General features: G+C 36.2%; 1 long non-coding RNA gene across 1 annotated transcript in view; it reads left to right on the plus strand.

Annotated features, from left to right (window-relative positions):
* Nucleotides 1-27,284, plus strand: part of LOC111559492 — a 57,527-nt gene that overhangs the window by 15,186 nt on the left and 15,057 nt on the right. Inside the window, exon 2 of the long non-coding RNA XR_002740466.2 lies at nt 15,731-15,914. This is a non-coding gene — a long non-coding RNA (uncharacterized LOC111559492). The remainder of the gene's footprint in view (nt 1-15,730; nt 15,915-27,284) is intronic.

Genomic DNA, 27,284 nt, shown 5'->3' on the forward strand with positions numbered 1-27,284 from the left:
TCTTAAAGGTCCAACTTTCGGTTCCATTGATTTTCTTTATTTTTCTGTTCTCTGTTTTGTTGAACTCTGCTCTATTTCTTATTGTTCCCTTTATTCTGATAGATTTGAGCTTAATTTTTTCTTTTCTAGTTTCTTTTTTTTTTTTAATTTTTTTTTCAACGTTTATTTATTTTTGGGACAGAGAGAGACAGAGCATGAACGGGGGAGGGGCAGAGAGAGAGGGAGACACAGAATCCAAAACGGGCTCCAGGCTCTGAGCCATTGGCCCAGAGCCTGACGCGGGGCTCGAACTCCCGGACCGCGAGATCGTGACCTGGCTGAAGTCGGACGCTTAACCGACTGCGCCACCCAGGCGCCCCTCTAGTTTCTTAAGTTGTAAAGGTAGGTTGTTGATTTGAGATCTTTCTTGTTTTTTAATGTCTGCCTTTTTTATATTTTTATTAAGGTTAATTCACTTACAACATTATATTACTTTGGGGTATACAACATAATAATTTGATATATATATATATATATATATATATATATATATATATATATATATTGCTAATTTTGCATTCTTCAACTTTACTGAATCTTTTCATTACTTGCAATAGGTTTTTGTTGGAGTCCTTAAAATTTTCTATATATAATAACATGTCATCTACAAATAGTGACACTTTCACTTTTATCTTTCCAATTTGTATAACTTTTCCTTCTTTATCTTATCTAATTGCTCTGGTTAGAATTTCCATTACTATGTTGAATAAAATTGGTGATAGTGGGCATCCTTGTCTTATTCCTAACGTTAGAGGAAAAGCATTCAGCTTTTCATCATTGAAAATGGTGTTAGCTATGGTATTTTCATATATACCCTTCGTTATGTTGAGGTACATTTCCTCTATAAACACATTATTGAGAATTTTTATCATAACTGGAGGTTGAATTTTGTCAAATAATTTTTCTGCACGATCAATGATTTTTCTCCCTTTGTTAATGTGGTGTATCACTATGATTGATTTGTGGATGTTGAACCATTCTTGCATGCTAGAATAAATCCTGCTTGATCGTGGTTTTTGATCCTTCTAATGTGTTGTTGAAATCGGGTTGGTAATACTTTGTTGGGGATTTTTGCATCTATGTTTATTGGGGATATTGGCCTATGATTATGGTGTCCTTGTTTGGTTTTCATATCAGTATAATGCTGGCTTTGTAAAATGAGTTTGAAGTGTTCCTTCTTCTGTTTTTTGGTTTTGTAAGAGTTTGAAAAGAATTGGTCTTACTGTTCTTTAATAGTTTGGTAGAATTCATCAGTGAAGCCATCTGGTCCCGGGCTTTTGTTTATTGGGAAGTTTTGTTTTGTTTTAAAGATTTTATTTTTAAGTAATCTTTGCACCCAATGTGGGGCTTAAACTTACAACTCTGACATCAAGAGTTGTCTGTTCTAATGATTGAGCTAGCCAGGCGCCCCAAGAAAAGTTTTTGATTATTGATTCAGTCTCCTTAGATCTTCAATCAGTTTGTTTAGATTTTCTATTTCTTCATGGTTTGGTCTTGGAAGATTGTATTTTCTAGGAATTTGTCTGTTTCTTCTAGGTTGTCCAATTTGCTGATGCATAACTGTTCATATAAGTATTTTATGATCTTTTGTATTTCTGTAGTAGTAGTTGTAACAACTCCTCTTTCATTTCTGATTTTATTTATTTATGTCCTCTTTCTGTTTTTCTCAGTGAGTCCAACTAAAATTTGTTCATTTTATCTTTTTAAAAACCATCTCGTGGCTTCATTGGTCTTTCTATTGTCTTTGTAGTCTTTATTTTATTTATATCTGCCCTGATTTTTGTTTTTTCCTTCCTTCTACTAACTTTGGACTTAATTGATCTTCTTTTTCTATTACCTGAAGGTGCAAAGTTAGGTTTTTGCTTGAGATTTTTTTTTTTGTTTCTATGAACTTTCCTCTTAGAACTGCTTTTGGTGTGTCTTGTAAGTTTTTGTATATTTTATTTTTATTCTCATTATTGTCTGAAGGTATTTTTTGATTTCTGGTTTGGGTTTCTTTGTCAACCTTTGGTTGTTCAGTAGCATGTTGTTTAATCTGTACCTATTTTAATTTTTTCACTTTATTTTGTAAGTTGATTTCTAGTTTCATACCTTTATGGCCAGAAAAGATGTTAATATAATTTCTTACATTTGAAGTGAGTCTCTTATAGGTAACACATAGATGTGTCTTATTTATTTATTTATTTATTTGTATCCATTCAGCCACTCTGTGTCTTTTGATTGGAGGATTCATTCCATTTGCATTTAAAGTAATTACTGATAGGTATGTACGTTGTGCCATTTTGATAATTTCTTTCTTTTTGTATTTCTTCTGTTTTTCTTTTCTTTTTTTCTTTTTTCTTTCTGACTTCCTTTTTGTTTTGATGACTTTCTTTAGTGATATGCTTAGATTCCTTTCTCATTATCTTCTGTGTATTGACTATAGGTTTTTGATTTGTGGTTACCGTGAGGCTTACATATAACAACTTATGTTTATGACATTCTATTTTAGTTGATAACAGCTTAAGTTTGAATTCATTCTAAAGCTCTGCATTTTTACCCCTTTCCCATGTTTTATGTTTTTGATATCACATTTTAGATCATTTCATCTTGTACATCGTTAGTTGTAGTTACAGGGTTTTTTTCATCACTTTTGTGTTTAACCTTCATACTAGCTTTGTAGGTGATTAATCCACTAGCTTTACTATATATTTACCTTTACCAGTGAGATTTACACTTTCATTTGTTTTCTTGTTACTAATTAGCACCCTTTCTTGTCAGTCTAAGAAGTCCCGTTAGTATTTCTTATTGGGCTATTTATGAACTCCTTCAGCTTTTGCTTGTCTGGAAAACTATTTATCTCTCCTTCAAATCTGAATGATAAGTTGGGTAGGTAGAAATATTCTTAGTTGGAAGTTTTTCTTTTCAGTACTTTGACTATATCATGGTACTTCATTCTAGCCTCCAAAGTTTCTGATGAAAAATTTGCTGTTAGTATTATAGGGGTTCCCTTCTACATAACACATTGTTTTTCTCTTGCTGCTTTTCAGATTCTTTCCTTGTCTTTAAGTTTTGATATTTTAATTATAATGTGTCTTCATTTGGGTCTCTTTGAGTTCATCTTATTTGGAACTCTGGGCTTTCTGGATATGGATGTCTGTTTCCTTTCCCAAGTTAGGGAGGTTTTTATCCATTATTTCTGCAAATAAATTTTCTTCCCCTTCATCTCTCTATTTACTTTTGGAATTCCTATAATGTGAATGCTATATCACTTGAGGTTGTGCTATAAGTCCCTTAAACTGTCTTCACTATTTTCATCCTTTTTTCTTTTTGCTGTTAAGATTGGATGAGTTCTTTTGCCTTGTCTTTGAGTTCACTGATCCTTTCTTCTGCTTCATTGTTGTTGAACCCTTCTAGAATGTTTTTCAGTTCATTTATTGTATTCAGCTATGTGACTTCTGTTTGGTACTTTCTTATATTTTCCATCTCTTTGTTGAAGTTCCTGCTGTGTTCATCTGTTCTTCTTCTGAGTTTGGGAGCGTCTTTAATACCATTATTTTGAACTCTTTAACAGGTAAATTACTTATCTCTATTTCATTAAGTTTTTTTTTCCTGAGCTTTTATTTATTTTTTCTTTTATTTGGAACATATTTTTTTGTTTCATCATTTTGCTTGACTCTGTTTAGTTTCTACCTATTAGATGAAACACCCATTTCTCTGAGTCTTGGTGGGTTAGCCTTATATAGGAGATGAAACTTGTTGTTCAATCCTGCTCTCGATCTTGATTGTCTTTCTAACCTCTTTGATTGTCTAGGCAGCCTTTTTTATTTTTAATAACTCCCAGGAGTTGAGGGTATGCTAAGATCAGTCAGTGTCCCAAAGTGGTAGATTTCAGTCAGTACCTAGATGTAGGCTGATTGGAGGCCAAACCCTCAGGCGACAGCTTTTAAAGAATAAAAATATATTCAGTCCTGTGGTAACACAGTTTAAGCCCCACTGGACATCAAAGCCAGGCAATCTGGTTGTGTTCCCTGAACTGCTCTTGCAAAAATTAGAACACCAGATAAGGGTATAAGCATTTTTGTGGGAGATGCTTGTAGCTGAAGAGAGGCAAAGAGAGAGCACAGTGATGGTATCCCAACCTATGTTCCCTCAATAGCCCCTTATGTGTGCCAACCCTGAAGCCTGTCTCTAAAGATGAAGCTCCAGGACTAACATGTAGACCTCTTTTACAGAATGGTTGAGGATGTGTTTCAATGTGCTGTCTGTGCAGTAACCTCGAATTGGTAGTCTGCCACAATTGTCTTTCTCAATGTTGCAATTTCATGGGCCCCAGGAGCACAAACCCTTCTGGCCACTAGGTCCAGGTGATCAAGGGATATCTATTGGGTGGCAACCTCAAAAACCAGAGCACCAGATGTAAAGACTGGTGTACTAGACTTGTAAGAGGTCTCTTCCAAGATATGCTGGTGTTCGGTAGCAGTAGAGGAAGAGGACAGAGGTAGCCCCTGCTCTCTGAGCTCTCAGGAAGAATTTACATCCAGTCCTTAGATGTATGCCTAACTTGAAGTGTGACCCTCAAGCAGTAGCTATAATGAATAGCTAATAGGCCTCTTTTACATACAAATTGAGCTCCTGGGTCTGTTGCTTCTTGCTGTGTCCTGGGCTTGACAGCTGTTCAAAAGCTCTTTTTCCATTGGTTACAGTCCTGTGGGACCTGTGAATACAAGCCCTGCTGGCCACCAGAGCCAAGCAATGTAGGTGTTCATTTTTGGCAGCAGCCCCAAAACTCAGGGCACAAGTTAAGTGTATAAGCTCCTCTCTGGAAGACACTAGTGAGTTAGAGCAAGGCAGAGGGAGAGTAAAAAGATGATGTGCACCAGCCTTTGTTCCCTGGGAGCACCTTCATAAGCCACTGTAAGTGTGCCAAAGCATAATTTGTCCAACAGGCTAAAGCTTCTGGATAAACAAATAGACTTTATTTGACAGAACGGCTGGGGATATGTTTCAATCTACTGTCTGTACAACGACTGGGAGTGGTAGCCTGCCAAGACCTGTCTCTGCATTGTTACAGTCCCATGAGACCTAGGAATACAAGTCCCTCCCTGGTCTTTGGATCCAGACAATTAACAGGTATCCCCTGGGTGGCAGCCACAAATGCTGTGTCACCGGACATAAAAACTGTAAAGTCAGATGTGAGTAGAACCTTCCCCCAGGAGATAATGGCACTCTGGGGTGAGACAAAGGGAGAGTGTGTGGATGGCACCCACTGGCTGGAGTGGGTCAGAGGCAGAGTGCAAACATGACACTGATAAATAAATAAATAATAAATAAATAAATAAATAAATAAATAAATAAATAAATAAATGTAAGAATAAAAGAAATAAATAAGAAGAATAAAAAGAAAATAAAAGGAGAAAAAGATGTTGCCTGCTGACTTTAGCAAGCTGAGAGCAAAAGATGGCACCCACCAGCCTCCATCCCTGGAGAGTATCTCAGGAGGCCTCTGCCCCTCAGGCCAATGTTTTAAAATTAGCAAATCAGCCTTTCACATAATGTCTGGGCAATCTTCTAATGGGCTGCTTCTGTGCTGGGCCCTGGGATGGCTCAGTCTGTGGACAGATCCTTCAAGAACTATTTCTCAGTTCACCACAGCCCTACATGTCTCATGGGTGTGAGCTCCATTGGTCCTCAAAGGCAATTGTTTTGAGGACTTGCCTCTCAAATGCTGGTCTTAAAAGTTCAGGTGTCCAATGTGGCGTATGAGCCCTTCACTCCTCAGAAGCTCTAAGTTTTGAGTTTTCTCCTGATTGAGAGCTGCTGCATTGTGGGTGGGGTTTATGGTGAGATTATCTCTCAGCTTTTCCTACCCTCTTTGATGTGATTTCCTTTTTGTTTGCTTGATGTAAAGGGGTTGTCTCATCAGCTTTTAGGATTTTTTTTTTCACCTGGAGGGTATTGTTCCATATATAACTGTAGAATCTGTATGTCTGTAGGAAGAGGTAAGTTCAGGATCTTCCTATATAATCATCTTGTCCTGGAACTCTATTAATGTTTGATTGTAAATCTTTAAACTCCCCCTTTACAGCGATTTCACTACATCCCCAAAGTTTTGGTATGTTATGTTTTAATTTCCACTTTTCTCTAAGGATTTCCACTTTTTTATGTGATTTCTTTTTTTTTTTTTTTTGATCAATTGGTTAAGAGTATACTATTGAATCTCTACACATTTGTGAATTTTCCAGTTTTACTTATATTATTGATTTCTAAATTCATCCCACTGTAGTCAGAGAAGATAGTTTCTATGATATATCTTTAAAATCTATTGAGACTTTAATTTGTGGCCTAACATATGAGCTGTTCTGGAAAATGTCTCCTATGCACTTGAGAAGAATGTCTATTCTGTTGTTTGGTAGAGTTCTGTATATGCCTGTTAGATCTAGTTAGTTTGTTGTATTTTATCATTATTATTATTTTAGAGAGAGAGAGAAGAGAGAGAGAGAGAGAGAGAGAGAGAGAGAGAGAGAGAGAGAGAGCATGAGTGGGTGAGAGGGACAGAGGCGGGGAGAGAGAGAACATTAAGCAGTCTCCATGCTCAGCACAGAGCCTGATGTGTGATTCCATCCCACAACCTTGGGATCATGACCTGAGTTGAAATCAAGAATTAGATGCTCAACCAATTGAGCCACCCAGGCATCCCAGTTTATTATATTTTTAAGTCTTCTGTTTCCTTTCTTAATTTATGTCTGATTGATCTGTCCATTTTTGAGAGTGAGGTATTGACATCTCTATTGTCATAGAGTTTTCTATTTCTTCCTTTGGTTCTGTCAGTTTTTGCTTTATATATTTTGTTGGTCTGTTATTAGGTGTGTAAATGTTTATAATTGTTACAAATTCTTGCTGTATTGAACATTTTACTAATATATAATGTCCTTCTTTTTCTCTTGTAATCTTTTTTGATTTAAAGCCTATTTTGTTCTGTATGGCTCCCCCCATCTCTCTTTTGTTTATTATTTGCATGGAATGTTGTTTTCCATCATTTCACTTTCAATCTATTTGTGTCTATAGATGTAACAGAATATAATTGTATTATGATTTTATCCATTCTGGCAATCTCTGTCTTTTGACTGGACAGTGTAATCCATTTTATTTAAAGTAATCACTGATAAAAGGAGACATCTGTAATTATTTTATTTGGCTTCTATATGCCCCATATTTTTGTTCCTCATTTTTTGTAATACTCTATTCTTGTGTTTTTAGTTGATTTTTTTGTAGTGCAGTGATTAAATTCCTTTCTCATTTCTTTTTGTGTATAGTCTGTAGCTCTTGTCTTTGTGATTATCATGGGATTTACATTTAGCATCCTAAAGTTATAACATCTTAAATTGAATTTAAACCAGCATGACTTCAATAACATGCAAAATCTCTGCTCTTTTCCAGCTCCATTCCTACACTTTTCAGTTGTTCATGTGACCAAATCATGACTTTATATGTTGTGTGCCCCCCAAAATAAACTAATAATTCTTTTAAATGTGGTAGTCTTCAATTATGTAGAAAACAAAGTGTGGCATTACAAACCAAAGTTAAAATAATACTACATTTTTAGACTAATACAATATATTTTACTCTCTTAAATAATGTAGGAAAAAAGTAGAACTACAAAACATTGTTATAATACTAGCTTTTATAATTGCTCACTCATTTACTTTTAAATCAAAGTTAACACATAGTGTAATAATGGTTTAGAATTTAGTCACTTACATATAATACCCAATGCTCATCCCAACAAGTGTCCTCTTTAGTACCCATCATTCATTCAGCCCATCTCCTCACCCACCTCCCCTCCAACAACCCTTAGTTTCTTCTCTGTATTAAGAGTCTCTTATAGTTTGCCTCGCTAACTGTTGCCATCTTATTTTTCCTTCCCTTCCCATATGTTCATCTGTTTTCTTTCTTAAATTCCACATGAGTGAGATTGAATGGTATTTGTCTTTCTCTGATTGACTTACTTTGCGTAGCATAATATACTCTAGTTCCATCCATGTTGTTGCAACTGGTATGATTTCATTCTTTTTGACCACTGACTAATATTCCATTGTGCATATACCCTATCTTCTTTATCCATTCATCAGTCGATGGACACTGGGCTCTTTCCATACTTTGGCTATTGTTGATAGTGCTGCTATAAACATTGGGGTGCATGTGCCCCTTTGATTCAGCATTTTTGTATCCTTTGGATAAATACCTAGTAGTGCAATTGCTGGTCAAGGTAGTTCTATTTTTAATTTTTTGAGGAAATTCCATACTGTTTTCCAGAGTTCCTGCGCCAGTTTGCATTCCCACTAACTCTGCAAAAGGATTCCACTTTCTCTACATCCTTGCCAACATCTGTCATTTCCTGAGTTGTTCATTTTAGCCATTCTGACAGGAGTTTTGATTTGTATTACCCTGTTGATGAGTGATGTTGAGCATCTTTTCATGTGTCTTCAGCCATCTGAATGTCTTTTCTGGAAAAGTGTCTCTTCATGTCTTTTGCTCATTTCTTCACTGGATTATTTGTGTTTTGGTGTTGAGTTTGATAAATTATTTATAGATTTTGGATACTTATCCTTTTCTGATATGTCATTTGTGAATATGCTAAACCATAAAATACCTAGGAATATACCTAACCAAAGAGATAAAAGATATGTATACTGAGAACTATAGAAAGCTTATGAAAGAAATTGAAGAAGACACAAAAAAAAATGGGAAAAAAATTCCATGCTTATGGATTGGAAGAACAAATAATGTTAAAATGTCCATACTACCCAAAGCAATCTGTACATTCAAATCAATCCCTATCAAGATAACTCAGACATTCTTCACAGAGATAGAACAAACAATTCTAAAATTTGTATGGAACCATAAAAGACCCTGAATAGCCAAAGCAATTTTGAAAAAGAAAACCAAAGCAGGAGGCATCACAATTCCATATTTTAAGCTGTGTTGCAAAGCTGTAATCATCAAGACAATATGGTATTGGCACAAAAAGAAACATATATCAATGGAACAGAATAGAGAACTCAGAAATGGACCCACAAATGCATGGCCAACTAATCTTTGACAAAGCAGAAAAGAATATTCAATGGGAAAAAGACAGTCTCTTCAGGAAGTGGTGCTGGGAAAACTGACAGCGACATGCAAAAGAATGAACCTGGACCACTTTTTTACATGATACACAAACAACCCCTCAAAACTGATGAAAGACCTAAATGTAAGACAGGAGGCCATCAAAATACTCGAGGAGAAAACAGGCAACAACCTCTTTAGCCTCGGCCACAGAACCTTCTTACTAGACATGTCTCCAGAAGCAAGGGAAACAAAAGCAAAATGAACTATTGGAACCTCGTGAAGATAAAAACCTTCCTCACAGAGAAGGAAACAATCAGCAAAACTAAAAGGCAACTGAGAGAATGGGAGAAGATATTTACTTTTTTAAAAATGTATTTACTTATTTTGAGGGAGACAGAGAGAGAATGGGGAAGGGGGAGAGAGACAGGGAGAGAGAGAATCCCAAGAAGCTCCACAATGTCAGTGCAGAGCCCAACACAGGGTTCTATCTCATGATCGTGAGATCATATCTGAGCCAAAATTAAGAGTCAGACAATTAACCAACTGAGCCATCCAGGTGCCCCCTCCCCTATTTACTTTTATTGAGATCTTTATTTTTTCATGTAGCTTTGAGTGACTCTCTGGTGTCCTTTCATTTCACCCTGCAGGGCTTCCTTGAGTATTTCTTGCAGGTCAGATATTTGGTCATGGATTTCCTCAGCTTTTGTTTATCTGGGGATGTCTTAATTTCACCCTCACTCTTGAAGGATAGTTTTGCTGGATATCAGATTCTTGGTGGACAGCTTTTCTCTTTTAGCAGTTTGATTATATCTGCCCACTCCCTTCTGGCCTCCAAAGTTTCTGATGAGAAATTTGGTGATAAACTTATTAAGGATCCCATACATGTCCTCACTGTGGGTCCTACAAGCTATGTGCTGGCTGTTTTAGGAACATGTGTACCTGCCATAGGGCTGGGGGAGAGGAATGGGTACCTGCTCTTGTGATAACAACTGAAATTAACTGTAATTTATTTATTTATTTATTATTTATTTATTTATTTATTTAAAACATTTTTTTAACATTTATTTATTTTTGAGACAGAGAGAGACAGAACATGAACAGGGGAGGGTCAGAGAGAGGGAGACACAGAATCTGAAACAGGCTCCAGGCTCTGAGCTGTCAGCACAGAGCCTGACGCGGGGCTCAAACTCATGGACCGCGAGATCATGACCTGAGCCGAAGTCGGCCACTTAACCGACTGAGCCACCCAGGCGCCCCACAATTAACTGTAATTTAATATTCAAGCCTTCCTTTGAAAGTTGCAACCTTCAGTAGCTTCTAGAGTTCCTAAATAGTTATGTTAGACAGATTCTGCCAGTATAAGTGTTACCTCGTTGGGAAGACAGATTCCTGGTACTTTCTACTTAATATCTTCTCAGAATCCTGTCACATTCAGTTCTCTTTTATAGCTTTTTATTTCATCTCCAAGAATTGCTTTCTTTTTCTCATTGTGATCATATTTTTATTGAGTTTAATTATGACAGTTATTTAGAATTCCTTTTCTGATAATTTCAAGACCTGTTTCTTTTTTTGATTGGGTTTCAGATGATTTTTTTTTTAAGATTCCTGATTCTTTATGAGTCAAGTAGTTTATAATTATATCCTGAGCATCCTGAATTTCAGGTTGTGGAGTCTCTGGATTTTATTATATTTCTAAGAAGTGTGTTGATGACTTCTTTCAGTAGGTAATTTGGTTGGAGTCAAATTGAAAACTCTGCCTCTTGGCTGGATATTTAAATCTCAGGTTTTTTTTTTTTTATTTTTTTTATTTAGACATACTACTTTGACTTTTCCCAGCGCATGTATAGTTCAGGGTCAGCCAAACATATGGACGAGGTATTTGAGCAGAATCTGTGGTTTATATTTCTGGTTTTTTAATTTCCTTGATTTTACCTTCACTTTTAAATACCTGTGTTTTCCCTGAACTTTTTTTTTTTCTCATTTCTTGGTGTAGAACGACTGTGGGTTTTCTCTTGAAATTTTAGCCACTTTTATAGTGCCCATTCCAGTCTGCACTCAGAATAAAAGCCATAATAAATGAAAACTTGCTCCTTTCTCATCCCTTCTGGTTCTGTAGAAACTTAACCATTCCAGAAGCCTTATTTTACAGTATGTTCTAAAATTTTGTGGACTTTAAAAAATATTTTAATATCATAGTTCGGAGTTTTACAGTGTCATTTCATTTTATATTCAAATGCTGAATATTTAATGATGATTAAATCTTTCCAAAGACTCCTTCAAACACTTTCCAAAATTGGATTTTTCCAGATTATATTCAGATACTGATAGAGTGATTTTACAACTTCCAAAATAGAATGCTTTTCACTTTGGGCATTTAAATTAACTAACTGCACGATTAACCTCTATTAGGATGCTAAATATGACAAAGCAAACTAAAAGTTTATGAAGCAGGTATATCAGTATTCACAAGGCTTCAATGGGAATTTTGTCTCTGTAAAGACCTAAGATTTGTGATCAATGTTGGTGGTGACCTTAGCAGAAAAATCAAGGGAATAAATTATTGTGTCAAAATTACCTTTATAGGCAATGTTTTTGCTGTCATAAGGCAATCTATGCTTCCCTTTCTTCTTATAATTGTATCAGTTTCTCATTGTTAAAGAATTCCTCATCCCAAGCTACTCTATTATTTCTGGAATTTGTAGAAAGGTCAGTGAGTCTCAGGAGTTGTGATTACTTTTTCTAGCTGACATTTATTGATCTCATTACCTTCATGCTCATATTTCAAAAACTTTTTTTTCATTCTGTTACCATTTCAAAGATGACAGAAATGCTGCAGTGCTCACTGTATTAGAACTGTATGTAATTAAAATTTGTACTCTGTGTTTCATCACAGTTTCACTGTCAGAACCATAGTATGTATTGTTTATAAATTAGAATGTTATGATTAGAATACATAATGTGCATAAAATCAATTCTGAATATATATGCTAAAATATGTTTTACTTATTTTCATATAAATGAGTGTTGTAAAACCTTTGGGCATAAACCTTTTGCTTGTGCTGAATGGTTCACTTGACTCTTTTGATGGCCAGTATTTAGTTTTAGATGACTGCTTTCAAAAGTTTACATTAAAAAAATTTTTGACGTTTACTCATTTTTGAAAGACAGAGATAGAGCATAAGTCAGGGAGGGGCAGAGAGGGAGAGGGAGACACAGAATCAGGAGCAGGCTCCAGGCCTCTGCACTGTCAGTACAGAACCTGATGCGGAGCTTGAACCCACGAACTGTGAGATCATGACCTGAGCTGAAGTTGGATGCTTAACTCACTGAGACACCCAGGCACCAAATTTACATTTTTGCATAATAAGTTATTTCTTATAAAAATCCTAAAGATAAAAGATAATAAAGAGATGTATGCACGAATAAAGATGATTAAATAAAGTTAGACATAAGCATAGTATACATCGCCTTACTAAGATTGAATCATAATTTGATTTATCAAATAAATATGTATTTGTTTCTGAATATGTAACTCCATAGTTCCAGTCCAACTTTACTTGTCTACATAAAAAGAAAAAACTTTAGAAGGATGGTGAAAATTATTTTTTATTGAAGTCCTGTTTGTGTGGAGGTAGGTGTGGGGATAGTTTTCTCTTGCCTTGTATCTGCTTAAGCCACAATTGTACTTAGGAATCTGTCACTCCTATTTGCCAAGAGTTTATTTAACCAGGAATATTTAAGGATTCTATGAAAATCAAAAATAAATCCAGGCATTCATCTGTCATAATGAATCAGAAATCTAATCTTTGAACCATTTTCTAGGGGTTAAGTTTTAGATTGATTAATTCACAAAGGGCCTTAATTTATGGAAGCTAATAAATTGTAGTTGATTGTTATGACCAAAATCACTGTTGGATAAATCTTCCAGTTTATGTATTTGATTTTGGTCCTTTTTTCCACAGATTTGACTTCTATTAATTCATTCCTCAGGGTTACTAATTTCTTTATTCTTCCTAACATGGGGTAGGAGGTCCAAAGAAACCTGGTCTGCCTCTCACTGCAGTTCATGGGTTTGAGGACCTACTGAAACCCTTAATTTTAAATTTTATCCATGTTTCTGATAAATTTGCAATCTCTTGCTTACTCACATCTATTTAAAGATCACTGATACACTGTATTCTTCAGACAAACCCCAGCCTTACAGTTTACGAAATACAAAGATACACAGATAATTTTGAGTTCCCCATTAGACAGGCACAAAAATATTCTGTATTGAGGGGCGCCTGGGTGGCTCAGTCGGTTAAGTCCCCCTGTCGGTCTCTGTGCTGACAGCTCAGAGCCTGGAGCCTGTTTCAGATTCTGTGTCTCCCTCTCTCTGACCCTCCCCTGTTGATGTTCTGTCTCTCCCTGTCTCAAAAATAAATAAAACGTTAAAAAAATTAAAAAAGATATTCTGTATTGAAATCTCTACTAGCTATAATAGAATATGCTAATTTCAAGGGAGGAGTGTTGTTGTTTTTTTTTTATGGACCTTTTTTAAGGGTAAGTCTAGTATTTCCTGAAGAAAACATCTGTATGCCTTTTCTTGTAAAATATTAGTTTTTATAATTTAATGACAAGCATGTGTAAAGTTCAGAAATTCTCCTTATAATATTTGAATTCATCTACATGGCACATAATCCTAATTAAAAGAAAAGCAAGGGGCACTTGGGTGGCTCAGTTGGTTGATCTCAGGTCACGATCTCGCGATTTGTGACTTTGAGTCCCGCATCGGGCTCTGTGCTGACAGCTCAGAGCCTGGAGCCTGCTCTGGATTCTGTGTCTCCCTCTCTCTCTTTCCCTCTGCCACTCACTCTCTGTCTGTCTGTCTCTCTTTCTCTCAGAAATGAACACTAAAAAAAAAACAAAACAGAAAAGCAGTCTGTTTTAATGGCATCCATGTCTTGGGATGTTGGTCAGAGACCTGGTTCCCCTTGTCATCAAAAGAAGCTTTTTCTCTGAGTATTGTTATGGCTAAAGTTGATTTTTTTTTGAAATTAAGTCAACACATTTACTAGGTTAGGCACCATGTTCCCTGTAGTGGAAGATATGAGGGAGGTACGGGTACTAAGTACAGGGTAGGTCAGTTATAGACATTATTTTATTTATTCTCAGCAATCTTGAAAGAGGAATTAATCCTAATTTATTGCTGAAGGAATATGCTATGCTCTGGTTAGAAAGTAGTACAAGAAATTATTACATCCCAGGAATGACCAAATTCAAAGCCCCTGCTCTGTGGTAATGCCTTCAAACTTCTTTGCTCATACTGTCTTTAATACATTGTGAAAAATATGCTCTCCAATATGCACGTCTAAGTTGATAGCTAAAATTTTTAATCAAAATTTTAAATAGTCATAAAGATGCAATTTGACAGACTGCAACTATTTTCATTAAAAATTAACATCTAGATAATTCTCTTAAAAATGTCCGATTGAACCTAAATATCACAGTGATTTCATGCTCACAATAATTTATTTTTTTAATCATTTTTTAATGTTTATTTTTGAGAGAGAGACAGACAGACAGAGCATTAGCAGGGGAGGGACAGAGAACGAGGCACAGAATCTGAAGCAGGCTCCAGGCTCTGAGCTACCAGCACAGAACCTGACGTGGGGCTCAAACCCATGAACCATGAGATCATGGCCCGAGCCAGTGTCGGCTGCCCAACTGAGCCACCTAGGCACCCCTATAATCATTTACTTTTTAAAAAGTACTCATTCTTTTTATGTTTAGGAATTCTATATAATACCTTTTTTATCCTAGATCTCTGAGTTTTGCTATACAACTTTCATAACATTTTATCTTAATGTAATATTCTATTTTTAGTATCTTTTATTGATCACCTTATTATAATTCCCTACAATAAATATGGGTATATAATTCAAAATTAATTTTTTAAATTTCTTATCAAAAGAATTATGTCTAATTACTAAGACATATCTTCATAATTAATTTGCCAATGCAATTTTTATTAGGTCTCATGTAGTCAGAACAATATAGACATGTTAAGAGGCTGATAAATAATTATTAAATATGACAAATTGATCAGTCTTACATTTCTAAATGAGAGAGATTAAACTTTCTCTTCTATCTATGGATGAATAATTAGAATTGTTAGAGAATCAGAGTTCAATCAAATCTGTTAGGTTTTGTTTTTATGAATGTAAAATCCTTTTCACATTTTTAAGTGGATGGGATGGGAGTATTAATATTACTCAATTTGTCTGAAGCTTTTATATAAATATGCCAAAAGTCACAAAAATTATTTTCAATAATATGTTATTGATTTTATTCGGTATTACATCAATTTTGTTGAAAGCAAAGAATTTAAAGCCAACTGACTTGCAAAACACGTTGTTAAACAGTCACTAAAGTCACTCACCAATGTTTCTTTCAATCAAACTGACTTCATTTGATGCCTGGGATAGTTTTATTGGCTAGGGACACACTTCATTGCAAGATTCTGGATAATGTGAGAGGATCATAATCTGGGTGAAGTAGGAGAAAGGATTATGAAAGGGGAGTTGGGAATGAAGAATCAGCAAAATATGTTCTTTTTCAGATTAGGATTGGAAAAGAATCTACATAGAAGCTAAGGATCTGAAAGTATCAGCATCAGTAAAGGAAACTTGAACGCTTGGAATGTCTTTGTGTACCCTCTGGTGTGTTTATGCCCAACCTTGTGTGAAGACCACAGCTCCATGCCACACTGTTGACTTGGCAGTCCACTTAAAACGAATCAACAGGTAAGGTATTTAATTTCAGTGAAACAATAAAAATCTTAATAGAAGTAGGTCAAGTCCACAATAAACTGAATGTCACAATAGTTTCATATTAATAACAATCGCACTGTATATATTTTTTGTTCAATATTTTGTGGGTAATGTTCATCCAAATGCTGACATAACTGCATATTAGCCAGGATAAAGTATACAATTAAGTCAAATGTGGATTCTGAATATACTTTAAACACTCAGGTTTTTCAGTATATTTTAACCAGATAATGGGGCAAAGAGTAAGAAATTGGTGTCCTTTCAGGTTCTGACCTGAAGTTTGCTCTTAAACGAAGGGCATAACTGAAATTAAGCAACAGTTAATCAGCAGGAATCCCTCTCCATGCTGCTTCTCATCTGTTCTTGCTGCCACCAACCTCCATGATCCCTTAAGCACACAAATTCTATGAACCTCATCTGAGCTTGACAAAGATGTATCGAACACTCTCACAAGATCTTTGTTTCAAATTCATCTTGTACTTCTCATGCTTCATTTTGTTATTTTGTGTAGCAGGCACATAGAAGTGTATGGCTGTATTACCTATCTGGTAGATTATAACTCTTTGGTCAATATAAACAATCCTAGTGCTTCTGCATTATTTTTCCAATCTACTCTATTAATATTGCCACTTTTTTGCTCTATTTCTACAGCATTTTGCTTTAGATATATATTTCTTCCAGGCAAAATATTTTCTTTAAACCGAATCAGACAAAGTAGTTTCTTTTTCTGAGTGAATGTGAACGAATTATATTCATTGATATAACTGAGATGCCTGTTGTCTTAGTTTTCTGTTGCCAAGTAAGGAATCACTGCAAGCATAATGGCTTCAAGTAATACCAATATATGATCTCACAGTTTTGTGGGTTATAAATCCAGGCACAGAGAAGCTAGGTTCTCAGCTGTATCTTCATCTGAAGTTCAGAGTTCTCCTCCAAGATGATTCCAGTTGTTGGCAGAATTCAGTTACTTGATAGAAACCTACTAGAGGGTCACTTACATACTCGCAGGTCCATGCCATATGACTCTCTCCATCTTCAAAGCCAACAATGGAAAACTTCCTGCACATAAAATTTGTGTGCCAGAATTTGACTTTGTTTTTCAGAAAGAGGGCTCCCTGAACTTATGCTCACTTATGCTGGAGCCCAGTGAGGAACATCACTCTTTCTTAAGGTCACCTGTGCAAAGTAGCATTATCCAGGCATTGGAGTGACCATTCCATCATATTTACAAAGCCTGCCTACCCTCAACAGAGAGGATCATGCAGAAGTGTACAGCAAGGGGCAAGAATCTTGGGAGGGTATTAGAATTGTGCCAAGCGTACTTGTCTTTACTTTTGTAATCTTATTTACAATTTATTTGAGCATTCTAACTTTTTTTCTAAAGGAATTTTTAAAAGACTTTTTAGAGGAGTTTGGGATTGGTAGCAAAATTGAGAGGATGGTATAGCGAATTCTCATAAAATCCCTCCCCCAACACATGCACAGCCTCCCTTATTATCAACATCTCTCCTAAGAGTGGTACTTTTAAAAAACCAAGGTTGAACCTAGGGAATTTTGTTTCATGAAGAAACCTGAAATTATGGACATAGTTTGGAAAATGAGCGTGGTGGTGAAACGCATAGTTTTGAAGATATCACTTAGATTGAAATCCCAGCTCCCATTCTTTGTGATTTGGGGCAAATTACTTCTCTTTGCACGTGTCTTATCTCTAAAATGGAAATAATATTACCTATTCCCCAGGGCAATTTTAAAGATTAAGTGATTTATTATGCATAAGGAACACAATGTCCAGGAAAATAGAATTCAGGAAGTGTTAGCAATTAGTATTTCTCTTTCACAGTTACATGGAAGATATTTATTGTTTTAAATCTTCTAGATTTCATTCATACAGTGAAACTGTATTTCTCTAAATATATATCACATTGTATCTGATCCAGTACAATCTCTAATGATGGATGTAGCAAGCATTTACTATTATGCATGTTCTAGCCTTTATTAATATTCTATTTTATGTCAGACCTGTATGATAAGTTAACAGAAGATTGAAGACAGTGAAGAGGTCTGCTTTGTTGATCCATGTGGAAAGGTGATCCACAGGCAAAGGAACACAGGCTCTTTGGATGACTGAGGGCCAGATGTGTTCTAGAAAATAGAAACATGCCAGTGTGACTAGAAGTGAGCAAGGGGGGAATGGGTAAGAGATGACATTGGAGAGAGATCTTATTGGGCTGGATAACATAGGGTCTTGTAAACCATGGCGAGGACTTTGATTTTTACTCTGAGGAGGCTGGAAAGCCATGGGATGTTTTTAAGCAGAGGCATGCCATGACCTGCCTGTGGCTCCTGTGTAAAGAACAGACTGCATGGAAACAAAGGTGGAAGGAGAGAATCCATGTAGTTGAAGTGAATGATAATAGTGGCTTTGACTAGAGGGGCAATGATGGTAGTAATTAGATTATTCAGAATTATTAGATTATGGATATATTTTGAAGAAAAAGTTCAGAGTATTTGTTGTTGGTTGTTACGTAGTTATGAGGAAGTGAGAAAACTCAGTTGTGCTTCCACTGTTTTGATCTGAACAACTGGAAAACATAGAATTGCCATTTTCAGAGATGTGGAACCTTGAGAAGAAAAGATACAGGGAAGGTCAAGACCTCAGTTTTAAATATGTTAAAGACGCCTCTTAGTTATGCAGCTGGAGATGTTAAGTAAGCAATTTGAATATATTAATTTAGAATTTAGGAGTGTGGTTTGGCTTTGAGATATAAGTGATGAATCTTTCAAGAGATGAAGCGTATTTGAAGTCTAAATTTGAGAACATTTAGGGGTCAGTTGTAGACCAAGATGTGAAGACTACAGGGCAGAGCCCTGGGCATGCCAACATTGCCTACAGTTATACAAGAGGGAGAGAGAGAGAACGACTACAGAAGTTATTCTTTGAGTAGTCAGTAGCAGATGGCATCCGGTGAATGAGTAGAACACCTGAGTTTAGAGAAGAGCATTGACAGTTCACTCATTGGAACCAGGGAGAAGACAGAGTGTATACTATTTGGGTATAAGAGTTCTGCCTGAGTTGATGTAATATGGACAGAGAACTTTTTTTTTTCTGGTGTAAAATATTATCTTTTTATGCATTTATGCATAATGATAATAATAGGCCTCTATTTTTTTTAACAGGAACTGGAAGGAAATAAAAGGAGAGATAAAGCTTCCTCTTTGAGTGGAGAGGGTTGAGCAGTGGCTAGAAACTAATGGGAAGGGTCACAGGGAAGAAGCCAAGACAAAAGCTGTACCACTGCCATAAAGCAAGAAGGCTGAGTGCACATATCATGGGTAGGATGTACTTCAAAACTTAAAAACAGCTCAGCACTCCCCCCATAAAAGCCAAATGTCCAAAAGCATTTCAGATCATCATGTATTTGTCTACAGTTATCATGTCATACCAAACAGATAGTAAACTCTGCACCTATGAAGTTAGATTAGAAATTATATATTTTATTATTAAATAGTATGGGTGATTATGTGTAAGTGTACTCTATCTTCATTCCTAATGTCCAAGAAGAGAGGTAGGATTTCCTGGAGAGGACGTATGCCTTTGGAAAATATCTTACCCATATTAGAGTAAAATTACTGACACTACACACCAAACAAAAATATCAATAATTATTTCTTTTTTTAATTTAAAATTTTTTAATTTAAGTTTTTATTTTTTTTAAATTTACATCCAAATTAGTTAGCATATAGTACAACAATGATTTCAGAAGTAGATTCCTTAGTGCCCATTACCCATTTAGCCTGTCCCCCCACCCACAACCTTTCCAGTAACCCTCAGTTTGTTCTCCATATTTATGAGTCTCTTCTGTTTTGTCCCCCTCCCTGTTTTTATATTATTTTTGTTTCCTTTCCCTTATGCTCATCTGTTTTGTCTCTTAAAGTCCTCATATGAGTGAAGTCATATGATTTTTGCCTTTCTCTGACTAATTTCACTTAGCTTAATACCCTCCAGTTCCATTCACATAGTTACAAATGGCAAGATTTCATTCTTTTTGATTGCCCAATAATACTCCATTGTGTGTGTGTGTGTGTGTGTGTGTGTATATATATATATAGATATATACCACATCTTCTTTATCCATTCATCCATCGATGGACATTTGGGCTCTTTCCATACTTTGGCTGTTGTTGATAGTGCTGCTATAAACATGGGGGTGCATGTGTCCCTTCGAAACAGCACACCTGTATCCTGTGGATAATGCCTAGTAGTGCAATTTCTGGGTTGTAGGGAAGTTCTATTTTTAGTTTTTTGAGGAACCTCCATACTGTTTTCCAGAGTGGCTGCACCAGCTTGCATTCCCAGCAGCAATGCAAAAAAGATCCTCTTTCTCCACATCCTCACCAACATCCGTTGTTGCCTGAGTTGTTAATGTTAGTCACTCTGACAGGTGTAAGGTGGTATCTCATGGTGGTTTGATTTGTATTTTCCTGATGATGAGTGATGTTGAGCATTTTTTCATGTGTCTGTTGGCCATCTGGATGTCTTCCTTGGAGATGTGTCTATTCATGTCTTTTGCCCATTTCTTCACTGAATTATTTGTTTTTTGGGTGTTGAGTTTGAGAAGTTCTTTATAGATTTTGGATACTAACCCTTTATGCCATATGTCATTTGCAAATATCTTCTCCCATTCTGTCGGTTTCCTTTTAGTTTTGCTGATTGTTTCCTTCACTGTGCAGAAGCTTTTTATTTTGATGAGGTCCCAGTAGTTCATTTTTGCTTTTGTTTCCCTTGCCTCTGGAGACATACTGAGTAAGAAGTTGCTGTGGCCAAGATCAAAGAGGTTTTGCCTGCTTTCTCCTCAAGGATTTTGATGCCTTCCTGTCTTACATTTAGGTCTTTCATCCATTTTGAGTTATTCTTGTGTATGGTATAAGAAAGTGGTCCAAGTTCACTGTTCTGCATGTCCCTGTCCAGTTTTCCCAGCACCACTTGCTGAAGAGACTGTCTTTATTCCATCGGATATTCTCTCCTCCTTTGCCAAAGATTAGTTGGCCATACATTTGTGGGTCCATTTCTGGGTTCTCTATTCTATTCCATTGATCTGAGTATCTATTCTTGTGCCAGTACCATACTGTCTTGATGATTACAGCTTTGTAGTATAGCTTGAAGTCTGGGATTGTGATGCCTCCTGCTTTGGTTTTCTTTTTCAAGATCGCTTTGGCTATCTGGGGTCTTTTCTGGCTCCATATAAATTTTAGGATTATTTGTTCTAGCTCTGTGAAGAATGCTGGTGTTACTTTGATAGGGATTGCACGGAATATGTAGATTGCTTTGGGTAGTATCAACATTTTAAAAATATTCGTTCTTCCTATCCAGGAGCATGGAATCTTTTTCCATTTTTTTGTGTGTCTTTTTCAATTTCTTTCATAAGCTTTCTATCATTTTCAATGTATAGTTTTTTCACCTCTTTGGTTAGATTTATTCCTAGGTATTTTATGGTTTTTTGTGTAACTATACATGGGATCGATTCCTTGATTTCTCTTTCTGTCGCTTCATTGTTGGTGTATAGGAAGGCAACCGATTTCTGTGCATTGATTTTATATCCTGCAACTTTGCTGAATTCATGAATCAATTCTAGCAGTTTTTTGGTGCAATATTTTGGGTTTTCTATGTACAGTATCATGTCATCTGCGAAGAGTGAAAGTTTGACCTCCTCCTGGCCGATTTGGATGACTTTTATTTCTTTGTGTTGTCTGATTGCGGAGACTAACACTTCCAATACTATGTCGAGTAACAGTGGCGAGAGTGGACATCCCTGTCTTGTTCCTGACCTTAGGGGGAAAGCTCTCAGTTTTTCCCCATTGAGGATGAGCGTTGGGTCATTCATATATGGCTTTTATGATCTCGAGGTATGCTCCTTCTATCACTCTTGAGGATTTTTATCAAGAAACGATGCTGTATTTTGTCAAATGCTTTCTCTGCATCTATTTAGAGGATCATATGGTTCTTGTCCTTTCTTTTATTGATGTGATGAATCATGTTAATTGTTTTGCGGATATTGAACCAGCCCTACATCCCAGGTATAAATCCCACTTGGTCATGGTGAATAATTTTGTTCATGTATTGTTGGATCCAGTTGGCTAATATCTTGTTGAGGATTTTTGCATCCATGTTCATCAGGGAATTTGGTCTATAGTTCTCCTTCTTAGTGGGGTCTCTGTCTGGTTTTGGAATCAAGGTAATACTGGCTTCATACAAAGAGTTTGGAAGTTTTCCTTCCATTTCTATTTTTTGGAACAGTTTCAAGAGAATAGGTGTTAACTCTTCCTTAAATGTGGTAGAAATCGCCTGGAAAGTCATCTGGCCCTGGACTCTTGTTTTTTGACAGATTTTTTATTACTAATTCGATTTCCTTACTGGTTATGGGCTTGTTCAAATTTTCTATTTCTTCCTGTTTCAGTTTGACAGTGTATATGTTTCTAGGGATTTGCCCATTTCTTCCATATTACCCATTTTATTGGCGTATAATTGCTCATAATATTATCTTATTATTGTTTTTATTTCTGTTGTGTTGGTTGTGATCTCTCCTCTTTCATTCTTGATTTTACTTATTTGGGTCCTTTCCTTTGTCTTTTTGCTCAAACTGGCTAGTGGTTTATCAATTTTGTTAATTCTTTCAAAGAACCAGCTTCTGGTCTCATTGATCTATTCTACTGTTTTTTGGTTTCAATAGCATTCGTTTCTGATCTAATCTTTATTATTCCCTGTGTTCTGCTGGTTTTGGGTTTTATTTGCTATTCTTTTTCCAGCTCCTTAAGGCATAAGGTTAGGTTGTGTATCTGAGATCTTTCTTCCTTCTTTAGGAAGGCCTGGATTGCTATCTACTTTCCTCTTATGACCACCTTTGCTGAGTCCCAAAGGTTTGGGGTTGTGGTGTTATCATTTTCATTGACTTCCATATACTTTTTAATTTTCTCTTTAACTGCTTGGTTAGCCCATTCATTATTTAGTAGGATGTTCTTCAGTCTCCAAGTATTTGTTACCTTTCCAAATTTTTTCTTGTGGTTGATTTCAAGTTTCATAGCGTAGTGGTCTGTAAGTATGCACGGTATGATCACTATCCTTTTTACATACTTAGGGCTGATTTGTGTCTCAGTATATGGTCTATTCTGGAGAACGTTCCATGTGCACTGGAGAAGAATGTATATTCTGCTGCTTTAGGATGAAATGTTCTGAATATATCTGTTAAGTCCATCTGGTCCAATGTGTCATTTAAAGCCATTGTTTCCTTGTTGATTTTTCGATTAGATGATCTGTCCATTGCTGTGAGTGGGGTGTTGCAGTCTCCTACTGTTATGGTATTACTATTGATGAGTTTCTTTATGTTTGTGATTAACTGATTTATATATTTGGGTGCTTTCACATTTGGTGCATAAATGTTTACAATTCTTTGGTCTTCTTGGTGGATAGACCCCTTGATTATGATATAATGCTCTTCTGCATCTCTTGATACAGTATTTTAAAGTCTAGATTGTCTGATATAAGTATGGCTACTCTGGCTTTCTTTTGTTGACCATTAGCATGATAGATGGTTCTCCATCCCCTTATTTTCAATCTGAAGGTGTCTTTAGGTCTAACGTGAGTCTCCTGTAAACAGCATATAGATGGATCTTGTTTTCTTATCCATTCTGTCACCCTATGTCTTTTGATTAGAGCATTGAGTCCATTGATGTTTAGTGAGTACTGAAAGATACAAATTTATTGCCAGTATGATGCTTGTAGAGTTGGAGTTTCTGGTGGTGTTTTCTGGTCCTTTATAATCTTTGTTTCTTTTGGTATTTATTTATTTATATATATATGTTTTCATCTTTTCTCTCCTCAGAGAGTCCTCCTTAAAATTTCTTGCACGGCTGGTTTAGTGGTCACAAACTCCTTTAATTTTTGTTTGTCTGGGAAACTTTTTATCTCTCCTTCTATTTTGAATGACATCTTTGCTGGATAAAGAATTCTTGGCCGCATATTTTTCTGATTCAGCACGTTGACTATATCCTGCCACTCCTTTCTGGCCTGGCAAGTTTCTGTGGATAGGTCTGCTCCAAAGCTGATCTGTCTTCCCTTGTAAATTAGGAACTTTTTTCCCTTGCTGCTTTCATAATTCTCCCCTTGCCTGAGTATTTTGTGAATTTGTCTATGATATCCCTTGTTGATGGTCGGTTTTTGTTGAATCTAATGGGGGTCCTCTGTGCTTCCTGGATTTTGATGTCTGTGTCTTTCCCCAGGTGAAGAAAGTTTTCTGCTATGATTTGCTCACATAACACTTACACCCCTATTTCTCTCTCTTCCTCTTCTGGGACCCCTATGATTCTGATGTTGTTCCTTTTTAATGAGTCACTGATTTCTCTATTTCTTAAATCGTGCTCTTTTGCCTTAATCTCCCTCTTTTTTCTGCTTTGTTATTCTCTGTAAGTTTGTCCTCTATATCGCTGATTCTCTGTTCTGCCTCATCCATCCTTGCTGCTGCTGCACCCATCCATTTTTTTACTTCTTTTATCTCTGCAGAAAGGGATTCTAACCTATTTTTGACTCCAGCTAGTATTCTTATTATCGTGATTCTAAATTCTGGTTCAGACACCTTGCTTGTATCTGTGTGGGTTAAATCCCTGGCTGTCGTTTCTTCGTGCTCTTTCTTTTGGGGTGAATTCCTTCGTTTTGTCCTTTTGAAGGGAGAAAAGGAATTAATGAGATAGAAAAATTGAAAGTAAAAAAAATATTAAAATTAAAAATTAAAGACACACCCCCACACAAAATTGAATAGATGATGCTAGATCCTAGATGTGTTTTGCTCTGGGTGTTCAAAGTGGTTTGACAGATTAAACAAAAAAAAAAGGGGGGGGGGAAGGAAATCATTTGAGAATTTGAAAAAATGAATACACTGAAGTAGACTAAAATGAGATGATGGGGGTAAAATAGAATTTGAAAAAATATACACAAAAGTAAAGTCCACAGAAAGAAATTAAAGAAAAATATTTTTAATAAAAATTAAAAACACATATGATTTTTCTTTTTCTGTATTTAAGAAAAAAGAAAAGAAATGAAAAAAGAAAAAAGATAAAAAAAGAAAAAAAGGAAATTGAAAATTTGAAAAAGTGAATAGATTGTAGTAGACTAAAATAAAATGATGGAAGTAAAATAGAATTTGAAAAATGTACATAAAAGTAAAAAATATAGTAATAAAAGTAAAGGAAAATATTTTTAATAGAAATTGAAAGTAAAAATGAAGTTTTTCTGTTTCTACATTCAAGTAAAAGAAATGAAAAAGAGAAAAAAAAAAGAAAAAGAAAAATTAAAAAAAGGAAATTTTTTGAAAACTTGAAAAGGTGAATACACTGAAGTAGATTAAAATAAAATGATGGAAGTAAAATAGAATTTGAAAAAATTTCACGAACGTAAAAAATATAGTAATAGAAATTAAAGAAAAATATTTTTAATAAAAATTGAAAATAAAAATGAATATTTTCTATTTCGGTATTCAAGAAAAAGAGAATAATTGTAAAAGAGAAAAAGAAAAAAGGAAAAGAAAAAGAAAGAAAATTGAATAGATGAATCTGCTAACAGATTGAAGGAGGACTGAAATTCTTTCATTTTTCCCCTAGAAGTCAGTCTATGTAGCTCTTTATAGTCCATAAACTAAGCTGGCGATGAGACTTGTGTTCTTGAAGAGCGAAGTTGGCCCAGTTGGGCGGAGATCAGTGTAACAGCTCCGCTCTCCACTAGATGGCGCTACTAGCCTACTGGGGTGGATTGTTGTGGTGCTTGTAGGTATGTATGCGCATGTGTGGGAGTAGTGAAAATGGTGCCACCCAGCTACCCAGTCTGTTCTCCCGGGTCAGCAATCACACACCTGTCCTCTGTCTTCAGCTCTCATTCACTCCCAGCTTTTTCACCCTCCATGACCAGGCCCCAGACAGTACCTCTCTCCCGAGTTTTATCTCGGATGCGGCTGTTTTCCCTAGCCCCTTACTTCCGAAGGACTGCAGCTTTGACCTATTCAGCCCCTCTGTGGGAGGGTCTCACCAAGCAATGGCCAAATGAGCAATGGCCGAATGTTGGCTGCACCCAGGAACGCTTGCTGGACCCTGCTGCTGCCGGTGCCCAGAGACTGCAGCCAGGTGCCAGCCTGCCCCAGAAAAAGTTTGCAAGACAGTGTAGCAGCAGCATTTCAGGGATTATGGAAAATCACAACACACATCTGGCACCAGGCTTCACCCTTAACAACCTTGTTCCAGCACCAGCGAATGTGGCCGTTTTCTGGGGTCTGCTGGGACCAGGTGGCTTCAACAGTCTCTACCAAATGTCTTTCCAGCAGTGGAACCGCTTTTCCCCATGTTACCCGAGAACCTCCACCTCCACTCTGTTCCTGGGGATTCGCCCTTCCTACCAGAGCACCACCAGGTATCGAGCTGTGGAGTTGCAGCCTTTGTGCTCCCCTTGTTTACAGTCTTAATGGAATTTAAGACTCTCCTTTCTCCTTTCTCCCTTTTTAGTTTAGTCCCTGAGGCTGTTTCCAATTTTCCACTTTCTCTTCAGCTGATTTTGAGGAGGGGTGCTTTTCCCGTATTCTCCCCCCCTCCCCAGTCTGTCCTCTCTCTGCCCACAATAGTGGTTCCCTACCTTTCATGGCTTCTCGCTCCCCAAATTCACCTCTCTGTGCCGTGTACCTGCTGAATTCTGTGGTTCAGGTTGTGCAGATTGTTGTGTTAATCCTCCAATCAGTTTTCTAGGTGTATTGGATGGTTTAGTGTTGGTCTGGCTGTATTTCATGGACGTGAGACACACAAAAAACTTCCATGCTGTTCCACTATTTTGGGTCCTCCTTCAAATAATTATTTCTTATTGACAAAAATACAAAAAACTTATTGAGGAGCCTATGAGAGTTTTTAAATATAACAAGACAAAAATGTCCAAACACATTTAACTAATGAGGCTAAATAATCTTAACAAGACTGATCCAGCTTAACAAGCTGTACAATTTTAACGTACTCTACTTGAATATATTAAACTTTATTTGTTTGTAAGATTGCCTTTATGGACATTCCCTTTAACTAAACCCAAATTATACAGTATTATATATTGAAGAGTATTTTCAGAGGAAAACATTTAAAAATGGTTGATAATTTATGAAAAGAAATGCAATTTGAAATAAAATGAGATATCACATTTGAGTTAAAAATTGGCAAAAGTTACAAATATTGATTTTATTTTGTATTGGAGAGTATGGATTTATTCATAAGATTCATGTATACTTGGATAAAGTTTAAACTGACACAGAATTTTTGAAGTGCAATGTG

This window comes from Felis catus, chromosome A2 (assembly GCF_018350175.1).
Source record: "Felis catus isolate Fca126 chromosome A2, F.catus_Fca126_mat1.0, whole genome shotgun sequence".
In the NCBI taxonomy this organism is placed as follows: Eukaryota; Metazoa; Chordata; class Mammalia; order Carnivora; family Felidae; genus Felis; species Felis catus.